At 44.4% G+C, this 12169-nt stretch overlaps 1 long non-coding RNA gene across 1 annotated transcript; it reads right to left on the bottom strand.

The window, feature by feature from the left end:
* Positions 1-4761: 4761 nt before the first annotated feature.
* On the bottom strand, positions 4762-11878 carry LOC125940524 (uncharacterized). Its single transcript, XR_007463724.1, has 2 exons — positions 11249-11878; positions 4762-4978 (listed from the first exon to the last, which is right to left on the bottom strand). It is a non-coding gene; the product is annotated as an uncharacterized LOC125940524 (long non-coding RNA).
* Between the last annotated feature and the right edge of the window lie 291 nt (positions 11879-12169).

Here is a 12169-nt window from a genome sequence, read left to right as displayed (position 1 = left end):
TGTTAATATATATTACATCAACGCAGTCAACGAACTTAGGGGCACGTTTGTAACCCAGCAACTACCTTTTATTTTACATTCTTTAGTAGCATGACCTGTCGGGACGGGCCCTACTGTATGTTGCACTTTATTCTTTTAGATTTGTCATCTCGCTCTTTCTTTACTCTTTCTTCCCCTTCTTCCTATCTTCCCTTTCTATGTTTGTGTCTCCTCCTTTCTGAAGAGTAGGCAGGCGTTGTGCCCGTTCTGGTGGCAGTTGCCAGCCTTGCTCCTCGCTTTCTGTTTCCTGTGTATATGTTTGCAAATCAAATAATAATAATAACGCTGTCCAAGCGAGTTCCATAATAATCACGCGCCCAGCGCAAACCAAGCCAGCCAACTGAGAGGGCGAGCGACGATTGAAGGTGCTTTAGGCGAGATCAGGAGGAGGAAAGGCCGGGCGTGAAGGAATTTCGTGGTCCGTAAGCTTGTACTGTCAACTGTACATGGTTTCGAAGCATCTATAGAAGCCCATATGTTCAGCTCGGACAGAACGAGGAAGAAGAATGTGTGCAATCACAGTAGCTCTTTTGTACTTGAACTACGTCATGCACCGCGCAAGACCCACTTATCTTGCAGGCCAGTGTACATGTCAGTATGTGGTCAGTACATAGATGGCCCCAACAAATTTACCATCATTAAAGCGGGTTTTTTTTTCTGAGGTCGTTGTTTTATTTCGGGGCGTTGGCGGCGTCCGCAAAGGAGACCACTTATGGCAACTTGGGCGTGTTGCCAGAATTTGTGGATACGCACCGATGAGAGAGGACAGTTCGGCCACGGATCCCTTCAACACTACCAGATAATGTTTTCCCTTGGCGCGTCACGGGCGGCGGAACACACTGACTCCGACTGCGCCCACAGTATCGTGGAAGTCGTCGTGCGTTCCTTATCTGCGACGCATGCGCGACTCGAGCGCGTATTGGGTTAGAGGGTAGAGATGGGCAAAACGGCTCACACTTCAGTGAGCGGCTCGGAACGGCTCAGCTCACTGAAATGAACCGGTTCATTTGAACAACTCACCGGTTCACTTAAATCTGTCACATGTGTTAAGCATATTCTAGTTATTTGGCTTTGAAAAAAAAAAACAATATATGCATGAGTAGAATAAGCGTGTTATAGGTATTTTCACTATGTTTGGAGAATATTTTTACACATTTTAAAAGCGCGAATGTTTTAGTGTAATTAACCTTTCTTTTCTGATGATAAAACGCTTAAGATACTGCACCAGGCAGAATGCGACGTACTTTTTTTCAGAAAGAAAAACATGACTTCATCGCCATCACAGGAGCTTTTTCGGTTTTCGTGGTACTTTAAAATCAACTCTGGTCAAAATAAGAACAAACATTATTGTAAATTAGCTTTAAACTTCAGTCAGTTATTCACATACACACGCTCACTATAATATGAGTCAGCTGTAACGCCATACAACATGAATGTCAAAATCATTTCGTGAAGAACAATACAATAATCATACGTAAGATCCACAACACTGCCGCGCGCACCTCTCGTCCCCCCCCCCCCCCCCCCCCCGTTTTTTTTCTCGAGCGCACGCGCGAGATACTGGCGATCATGCCATCATGCACCAGGACACAAAAATATGAAGCTCTATTACAACACAGCAGATCATTGGCCTCGTTTTAGGGACGTGCTAATGATACACGCTCAGAAAATGCACAGGAGTGGATGCCATGGGCGACATTTTCATGACTAAACTAATTAGCAAAAATGAAGACTCGGACGTAAACTGTACGTTCACCTGTTGTCTTTAAAGACACGGAAGACCGTCTTCGAAGTGTTGTTGCCCCAGCGCACGATGCAGAGTCGTGAGACATCGTTCGAACAGCAGCAGGCAACGAACGGCGCCATATTTTGCCAATTAAGACTTTTCTACTTCTCCCTTCGGTGGCATCGGGTGCCACACCATAGGACGCACACAAAACCAAAGGGACTGCGGCCCACACCGGACACAGCGAGCGAGTACGAGTAGCACGAGTCTGCCCACGCCGGCGACCACTCGTCGGTCAGCTCATCGGTCAGCACTCATCGGTCGGCAGTAGCCCACGGGCTTTTTTTTTTTTTTTTGCCTTGCTGAAGATTTTGAACAGAAAGCGATTGCTCGACTGAGAAGTCAGCACTTGCGGTCGCACACATTTTTTAAGCGAAGCTTTTAGGCTCACTACTTTCAGCGGCGGCGGTGGTGGTGGTGTCACGCTGAGAAGTGGGCCGATCCTGGTGATTGTGCAGAAAGGTTCCAAGCTCAATGGCACATACCAGGGGCAAGAAAGAAAGAAAGAAAGAAAGAAAGAAAGAAAGAAAGAAAGAAAGAAAGAGAGAGAGAAATAGAGAGAGAAAGGTAGAAAGAAAGAGGAAATGAGGAAGAGCGAGAGACGGAGAAAGAGAGAGAAGGAAAGAAAATTAGCAGCCCTCTCTCTGTCGAGAAATTGGGGGTAAGCGAAGCTTGTGGGTGTACTTGACCTACTACTTTCCCTTCCCTTTCCTACTACTTTTCCTTCCAATTCGTGGTGCTTTTCGTCCCCTTTCCTTCTACATTTGTTTCACTTTTGTGCAACTTTTCCTTTCGTTGCTTTGTACGTTTCCTTCCCTCGGTGTATGCATTTGATAAGCATTTATGGTTTATTACCGTGACACGTCGTGAGCATTACGTTGCGGTCAGATACACACACGACAAGTTTCGCTTACCCCCATTTTCTCGACAAGGGAAGGGCTGGTGTTTTTTTTTTTTAATGTAACAGACGTTCGCAATTAGCCATTGCCGATGCAGCACTCGTCTCGTTATGCCACCCATCACTGTAACAAAGCAAGGACGGCTAAGCGCCAACCAATGAGAGAAGCTTTATGAATGCGGGCCCAGATCAGTCGAAGTATATGTGTCTCGGTGTGTGATTATTCATTTATTTAAAGCATTTCTTGTCATGTGCATGCAATCTAGCAGGTGTAATGGAATTTTCAGGAGCACATTGGTTTGACATGTATGGAGAGCAAACTTCAAGACTACCGATGTATATTAAACTGGCCATATGTTGGAAGGCCACAGACCTACTCTAATTATGTTCAGAAGAGGGGTAATGAATTCCAAGACATTTTACCCAATATTAACGTTGTTTATTTCATTTATTGTCCAATACTGCGGATCACCGTGCGGTCCATGCAGGAGGGCCCATTGAAGTAACAAGCTAGAGTCATGGCAAGCAATAAGTAATAACCAAACAAGCAAGAAAAGTCAAAACAAAGATTCAGTAATCCAAATAGAGGCATTCTATTTCATGTACAAATTAATTTGAATCGAAAACACTTTAGGGCAGAGCATTCCCGTCCTACATTGATCTAGGAAAAAGCTGTATTTAAATGCCTTCGTCCCTGTGAAAATGGCAGCACGTGTTCTATGTGTACGTCTAGCTCTCCTAGTGGTGTGGGGTCGTACATAATTCCCACTGAACACACATTGGTCTAGAAGCCGTCTTCAAGACGTCTTGACAAGATAAGTAAGACGTCTTGAAAACCCTTTTAAACGTTTACAAGACGTCTTGAAGACGTTTTGGCAAGATTTTAAATACTTCTTCAAGACATCTTACCAAGATTTTGTCGGACGTCTTAAAACGTCTTGTAGCCGTCTCTAAGACCGTCTAATGCACCGCCAAATTTGGGATATCAGACGTCTTACAAGACGTCTTGTAGACGTCTCAAAGACGGCTAGAAGACATCTTGCAAGACATCTTGGGAACGTTTTGAAAACGGCTACAAAACGTTCTGCTGGACGTTTTGAGGATGTCTTAAAAACGTTTTTAAATGCTTTAAGCATCTACTGGTCGACTAAGGCATGGCATTTTCTAGTCGCTCGTATTTAGTTACTTAAGCCCTAAATATTGTTTTACAGTATTTATAGTATTTACAAAAGATAGTGACAGTGGAAATATACTTAGATCTAAAGTGGAGAGGATGTGAAATTTGAACACGACGTAGGTTATTTCAACACAATGTATTCCATAAAGTTACGCAATCTTCACTTTGAGGAAAAAAGTGAAGAAACAAATAAGCAATAACCATGCTATGAATGTATATATAATATATGAAGTACAACGGACTTGACCTCTCTAAACTTTAGTTCAACACCTGATCTATTGTCACCTAGGGGAAGCACTAGCACAAATGACATTTTAAGTAGTTTCCAGAAGCTGAAATTAGGTCATATTGCAATCCAGCTGGTCTGTCTCCTTCAGATGTCAACTATCCAACGAAATGTTGCCTAGCTTCAGTGATCTGGCTAGAAACAGCATACACTGCGCATTACGTCCAGGAAGACCCAATATCATTTTACTTACCTTGTCAACACTGATCTAGATTTGCAGATGGAATAATATAAAAGCCTCCTGCAACACTATTACAGAATTTTTCCTTGTGGGATGTTTGGCACGCACAAGAATTTAGATACACAAAACACCCTTCCATTATAGCATTAATTATAAAGGAATTGAGTGTCTCCCTGTTATCTGCTACATAGAGAAATCAATGAGGATGTTCGTATTCCTCGCAATATTGAAAAAAGGTTGGCTTTACCGATAGCACCAATCCCTATGGCCCATTTCTTACAACCCACCATAGCAACACTGAAATATTGGCAAAGCCACAAAAGTGATGAACACGTGTCAAAGCCACGTATGCTTAACATAAAGCATGATTGTTCACACAAATGAAGCGCTAAAGTGGTCAAAGGTTTCAAAGAATTTTTAATAAATCAATAACACGCCACTACATAAGCAAAATGTTTCTAATGCACCTCCTAGAGTTTTGCATTGTGGCTGGCTGTTATAACAAATTGGACACTTCACGATTCAGGGAACTAGCTTAGACATTTCCACAGGCTGATGCGCCGGCAGAAAATTCAGCGTGTTCCAATGATGCTTGACCTCAGATTTCGCACCTGCCATTAGAAGGTAAGACAAAAGATGTTAGATATGTTACAGTGAAACTTCGTTATAACGAAACGGGGTATAACAAATTATTGTATACAACAAAATGACATTCCCGCTGAAATCTCCGAAGATATCCATGTTTTTATAACCTCGTTTCAACGAAGTAAACTTATCCTGCCAATAGATACACCAAACTTCAGTTTTTTCCGAAAAAAGAAATGCCCGACCCTTGCAGGCTCGCTTCTGCTCTCCGCAGGGTAGAACACACATTCGTTGCCGATGTTTAAAACGTTTACGTATTTGCGTTGAATCCACCGTCGAACACTGGTACTTTTCACCTCTACGCGTAGTTGCGCGTAAGCAGACTCTAGATCGCCATCGCAATTCCTCTTACTGCGGCACCACGCAGGCTATATAGTTAGTGCAGCTATAGGCGTGGCCTCGGAGATTGCGCCGGTGCAATTTCAGAGGCCACGCCTCCCTGTGTCTACCACGTGCTGCTCGCACACGGCGAACATAGTTGGTGTCGCAGCGTGCAACCTATTCAACCGCGTCGCCGTTTCGCCGGTTTCCCGATGCTAGAGACGACCTAACTAAAAGCGGTAACGAAAGATCATGACATTGAAACAGAAAGCAGCTATCGTAAAGGCAATCGTGTCAGATGCTAAGAAGTGGTGTGTTAAGGACGCCAAAGTTTCTTTTGCTGTTTTATTAGAAGTTCAGCGAGCACGTGGCCATGTAGTGGTTCTGCTGCTCGAAAAACCGTCTGCTTCTATACAAGTTGAAATTTGTGCGCGACATTGCGCATATATTGCAGTGAACGGCAGTAATGAACATAATGACGTAATTTTGGCTCCCCCTTCAACTTCGCTATAAAAAGATTTTATTGCATATGACTGAAGAGTTCCCACTCATTTATACCGCAGCCTTGTTTGCAAACAGTAACTGTTAGAAATCCGACCTAGGTATCTTCCGTATGCAGATGCAATAATGCCATCATTGCGATTCGGCCTTATCTGTAGCCTTGGTAGCAAGCCCTCGAGATATTACCGTGAAATCCGAATTCTTGGCAATAACGACAGCCTTGTCCAAGAAGGCCAGTGCCATTGTTGGAGGCTGCCATGTCCTCCGCAACTACGTCGCAAGCGACATTTTTCGTTTTCAAATCATACACATGCTGCAAGCCCTTTTTCGAAATTGCATCTTTTGTTGATTTAAACGTAGTAGCAGTTTGCGCCGAAAAATAATTCTACACCATGTCCGCACCAGTTCATGATGCAACGTGCAGGCAGGAACATATATGCGGCGCGCGTCATAGGTTTTCAGAACACGTGACAAGGCCTCCTTTTGGGGACATATTGAATGGCAGCGTCGACTCCAGGACGCGCGGCCAAGCGAGGTCACTGGTCAACTTGAACGATGTTCTACGCAACGAATGAAACACTTCCGGGGTAACCGCACTCAGAATGTTCGCGACGTAATTTGAGCCAGGCGCGTAGCCAGGATATTTCTTTCGGGGGTGGGGGTGGGGGAGCTAAAGCACCGCGATCGTCCTGACTGCGGTGCTTCGTTCTTTTAAGTTCCCAGGCGTCGGAGATGCGTTGAGACGCGAATGCCCATAACCGCCGCACGTTCGAAGGATACGCGCCTTTGTTAATAGGCGACGTGCCAGGCACAAAACGGAGCAGGGCGCAGGCCGTAAAAAAAAAAAAAAAAAAGAAAAAAAAAAGAGACGAGATTTAGAGAGAGAGGGGGGGGGGGCGGAAGCCCGGTCACCCACCCCCACCTGATACGCCACTGCCATGAGCGTCCTGATTTAGAGCAAATTTGCCGGGATCGCTGTAAAATTTTTGCTTTAATCCTGGCGACCAGATTTCTGACAATGACTTGCACAGATTACGTCCGAGTGAGCATAACCGGAAATGTTCATTCGTTCGACGAAAAATCGTTGAGGCCTGCCACATTGCCGGTCACACGCGCCCTCGAGCTCGCACGACCCTCGCCTATGTCCCTTGAGTGAGCAAGGCCATCGCAATTGTTCTGAAACCCTATGAAGTCAATGTCCCACGTTTAGGCCCACTAGTTGCAGCATGAACAGGGAGATATGAAGATGCAGAAGGTATGTTCCAAGCATTGTATACAGAACAGCCGGCGCGAATCGCGACTATCTTTACATCAGCGAAAGCAGTCATTCTGAAAGCGCTTGAAGCATGAAACCTATGTCAAAGATATCAATTAGAAATGAATCAGAAGTGAAGAAACAATGTTGCTTACCATTGCACTTGCGGAGCACGTGGCAGGCTGAATATGCCACCGACGAGACAAGGCTTCTATCATTGCTAAGGAAACTGGATTTGAAGGGAGTTTCTGGAATCCCTTGCTATCCAGACTACAAAAAACTACAGAAAAAACGCTGTATCGCAACGATGGCAATATCCCGCCTGCATGCGCAGAATGCCGTCGTTTCGAGCAGTTCGTGTTGTGAACAAGGCTTGCGTGCGTCCAATTCTTATTACCACTTTTTGATCGGCGTCCTGTTTTTTTTTTTCTTCTTGTAACATGAACCAAGAGAAAGCATAAGCCAGATGCAGCACTGAATTTGAATTTATTATTCTAGCTGTTGCAAAGTATGGAAGTCAATGTGAGCAGAAACACTGAAGACGGCAAAATTCTACGTATTAATCATTCTTGTGGTTTAAATTAGGACAGATAGATTTGTCAGTGAAGCAGCATAAAAAAATTAGGTCCAAACTATCAGTTAATGAGGACACAAAAATACATATGCCGCACATACAGGTCACACAATTTATTTATTTAAAGGCGCAAACGATAGGACATTACATCCGTGTGTTATTCTGAAGGCCAACATCTTGTTCTATCATTACTGAGGCCGCAATGACGTATTCACCTTCTTCTGTCATCCTCGCCTCAGTGGTAAGCTCAACCTACTCAGCGGTTGGTTCAGCTTACCGGTAACATCATACTCAATTAAAATGACAATTACATGACAAGCGCCATGGGCTAGTCATATCACTACTTCAAACCATTACGTTATTAAGCACCTGGAATAGCATGTCAGGCGAATAGCCAGGCTAAGATCTCCAGCATCTCATTAAAGAATGCTACTTTCTCTCTATGTAACACAGAAAGCAGCTTAATAACGTAATGGTTCGAAGCATGTGATATGACTGGACCATTGCGCTTGCCCAAGTGCTATCTGCCACATGCAATGTTTTTTTTTTTTAATTTGGTTCAGTCAAAAAAAAAAAAAAAAACCTTGTAGAATGAGAACATACGGTATGTTCTCATTTTAGCTGAACTAAATTGTAAGAACATGTGGCAGACAGCACAATTGTGCTGTCCAAATTGTTCTAAATTACTCGATGAGGTGGCCTATTGCTTCTACGAAAAATCTAAACGTTTAATTGAACAATTGACACTTACACTAATTAACTTTTTATTAATTACCTCACTGCACATATTTTAATTGTAGCTAGTGATTATGCCAGGCATATCGACTTGGAACAAATTCTGAGGATGGCAGCGGTTTCGAGATATGCGGTATCAAACTTGCAGTAAAAATGCACAGTTTTCTAACTTAATTTTTAAGAAAACACTGTTTCATACATTGAAGCACACACTAACTGGAACGCCAATGCATTTCGGTGGACACATTCAAAATTATTATATCGAAACTAGCGTAGTCCTCAAATCTCGGTCCAAGTCGATATGCATTGCATACCCACTAGCTACAATCCGTAGATTAAAAATATGTGCTGCAAAGTAGTTCGTTTATTAGCGCAATTAAGTAAATTATTCGGAAAGCATATTGGTTTCTCGTAACGTAATGGCCGCCTTATCGAGTAATTTTGATCAAGGTTTGTAATTGTGCTATCTGCCACAGGCAATTTTTAAAAAATTGGTGCAGCTAAAAAAGGACACCACGTATATGGTCACATAATCCGCTCTGGAACAACAATGCGGCCTGACTTGTAGACTATATTTTCGCATGTCTATGGCACAAGAGGAATAAGAAATGACCTTTTCAGCGTTTCAAATAATTAGTCTTGCGATAACAAAGGCCTATCGTTAAGTGGATCACAGGAAACCACTCTCTCATGCATCGTCCTGTTTACCAGCGCTTCAGCTTGTTGATAGAACGCTGCAAGTGTCTGATTTTGCTCAACGCTTGACGCTACGCGCGAGTAGGTACACATACCTCAATTTATTTAATTATTCAGGTACCTCACGGGTTCCCACTGGAACATTAAATGAACAAGCATTTACCATATGCCGCTCTACTATTGCCGCTACCGTATCCAGCAGCTACCGGTTGGTTTGCTTGCATTGCCTAAAAAGCACGCCACGCGTACAACTGGCGCAGCTTAGCGAGCACGCGCCAACCAGACTTGTGCCTGAGAACGTCGCGGCAACGGTATAAAGCGATGTATAGCTGCTTTGCTAAACGTTCGTAACAACACTAAAATTTCAATTTCCCTTCCCTTTCAGAGAAGTGCGTTGGAGGACATCGCTACCAGCGATCCCATGAAGCTCTGATAAAATAACGGTTAAACAAGAAACAAAGCAACAATTCACAACAGCGTGACCCGCCGCGGTGGCTTAGTCGGCTAAGCCGTTTTGCGCTGCCGAGCGAGCACGAGATCATTTTGATGGAGGCGAAATGCAAAAACGCCCGTGTGCTTGCGTTGTATTGCACGTTAAAGAACCTGAGGTGGTCAAAATTAATCCGGAGCCCTCCACTACAGCGTGCCTCATAATCAGAAGTGGTTTTGGCTCGTAAAACCCCCGAAAGAACACAACAGCGTGGAAACGCGTAGATGGCCTGGCGATATTTCTTTAACCAGAGAAACAAACAAGGAAACAAAATATGGGGCGTGCTGAAGGTGCGCAAATCCCGCCTGCGGCGGCCGCATTAGAATGGGGGCGAAATGCAAAAATGTCCGTGTGCTGTGCATTGGCTGCACGCTAGAGAGCCACAGGTGGTAAAAACTCATCTGAAGTCCCCTACTAAGGCGTGCTTCATGATCATATCACGCTTCCGGCATGTAAAGCCCCAGATTTTCATGAATTTTAGTTACGAGTTCACCTAACGTTTCGTTTTCAGCCTGCGAGATTTAGCATATTCAGATTATGACTTGCGGTAGGAACGCCGATGCGACTTAATTTAAGCCATGCACAATTTATGGGTTAAATTGATAGCGCGAAAGAAAATTATGCGCAAAGCGGCGTGTTCCCGAGTCTGCATCCATGAGCAAGCACCCACAAAGATCGCAATATTTTAGAAATGCCTACCAGCAATCAATAGATTCGAAGCGTGGGTGAGAGTAGCTCGACCAAATGCGCAGTACACAGTTACATCACCGTCACTAAACGCAAATGAAAAGACTAAAACAAGTGAGTCACACGCAACCAGTACAATACGAGTTAAAACATAACACGTTACAAGCAAGCGCAGTAACACGCAACAGCAAGCGCGCGATTTTACGCGAGAACAGTGGGGATCAAGATTCGAGGCAAGGAATATTTTTTAATGGCGCTACCGCGCCAGCCAGGAATTGAATAACAATAAACATGCCAAACAAATTATGTCGGCTACGCAAGTTTGCCTCATCGCGTTCGTGATCGCCAACAATATTAATGCAGGAATGGTGGTCCACTGGAAGAGCAAGCAGCGTAGTTCTGTATCGCCAAACGAGCGACACTAGTTGAAGCCCTAAAGTTTCGGCATGCGTACAGCAGCAGCTGTGATAAGCCTGCCATGAGTAATTGACTCTCCTTAACGTTAAAAAATTATGAGGTTTATACGCGCCAGAACCACGATCTACATTATGAGGCACGCCAAAGTGAGGGATTCCGGAATAATTTGGACCATCTGGGATTCCTTAGCGTGTACCTAAATCTAAGTACACGGGTGTTTTAGCACTTCACCCCCACAGGGACACTAACTGTCCCGAACGCATTCCACGGACCATGGATGACTGCAATATAATTAGGAATTAAATTTGTCAGTGCAGCGCTATATCTCGCACGTTGTCAGGATCATCGAGAAAAAACACGAAAACGCGTCATGAAATAGTTATTCACAATGTGGAAAAAGCAAGCATTATTTTATCTGTGACAAACATGTATCAACGTTTAAGACGGCGGCAAGCTCACAGTATACTTTTCGAGCGCGTGGCGCGAACGTGACATGCCCATACAAAGCGCATTTGGGGGTAACAATTCTCAGAAATAAGGCACTTTCGTGCGGTACTCACTTTTTTTTTTTTTTTTTTGTCCGTATCGACGAGGCAGAATCCGCTTTCCGAGTCAAAGAAGCGACGCCGCGTACTCCGAGGGTCAGCAAGGGTCCTTGGTTAACGCATCGAAGACACAAAATGGAGAGCACGCTCGGCCAGTTTTCGAAGTCGGAAACAAACGCGCGAACCGACTTGCCCGAACAACCGGCGCCGCTTCCCGCCGTGAAAGATGTGAAACGGAAAAGATTGAAAGGGCACGTCGCGAGAGAGAACGGCAAAGGGAGGTTGAGCTCCCGCGACCAAACCAACGCCCTCGCTCATGGCTTTTGTCACGTGATAGTTGGAGGCGTCTAGAGAGAGTGGTTGTGAAGAGGAAGAGGCGCTATGCAGCCAGGGCCGCCGAGCATGGGGGGAGGCAGAAAATTCCAATCTCATCCTCCTTCCATGTCTGCCAGTCGCGGCGCCGTTAGCCTTTCGTTTGCACGGAGAAAGGAAACTCCGGACGCGCCCGCACTGAAATGCGCAATGCTTGCAGCGTTAGCTCCGGATACTTAGGAATGGTGAAATCGACATTCTCGGCAATCGCTACACCGATTTCGATGACGTTTCTTGCATTTAAAATACAATGTAAAATCAAGTATGGGCTGGAAGCAGATGTTGATTTAATGTCGGCGCTGTCTTTCGAAAGAGTCTCGAAAATTGGAAATTATCCTGTTTACAACTCTGCGACATAGCAATACTAAACGATATCGCAATTTTGTAATGTGCACCTAATAACACGTCCAAAGCAGACAAAATAGATGCAGTATACGCGGCTCTGAAAGATACCGCCAATTATCGAATGTGCTTTTTTTTTTTTTGCAACGCCCTTGTAAACGTTGTGATATAAGCACACGTGGACTGCAAACTTATTTCTAAAGCAAATTTGCCCGCTATACG

Source organism: Dermacentor silvarum, chromosome 10 (assembly GCF_013339745.2).
Source record: "Dermacentor silvarum isolate Dsil-2018 chromosome 10, BIME_Dsil_1.4, whole genome shotgun sequence".
NCBI lineage: Eukaryota > Metazoa > Arthropoda > Arachnida > Ixodida > Ixodidae > Dermacentor > Dermacentor silvarum.
This window is presented reverse-complemented; position numbering and strand designations above follow the sequence as displayed.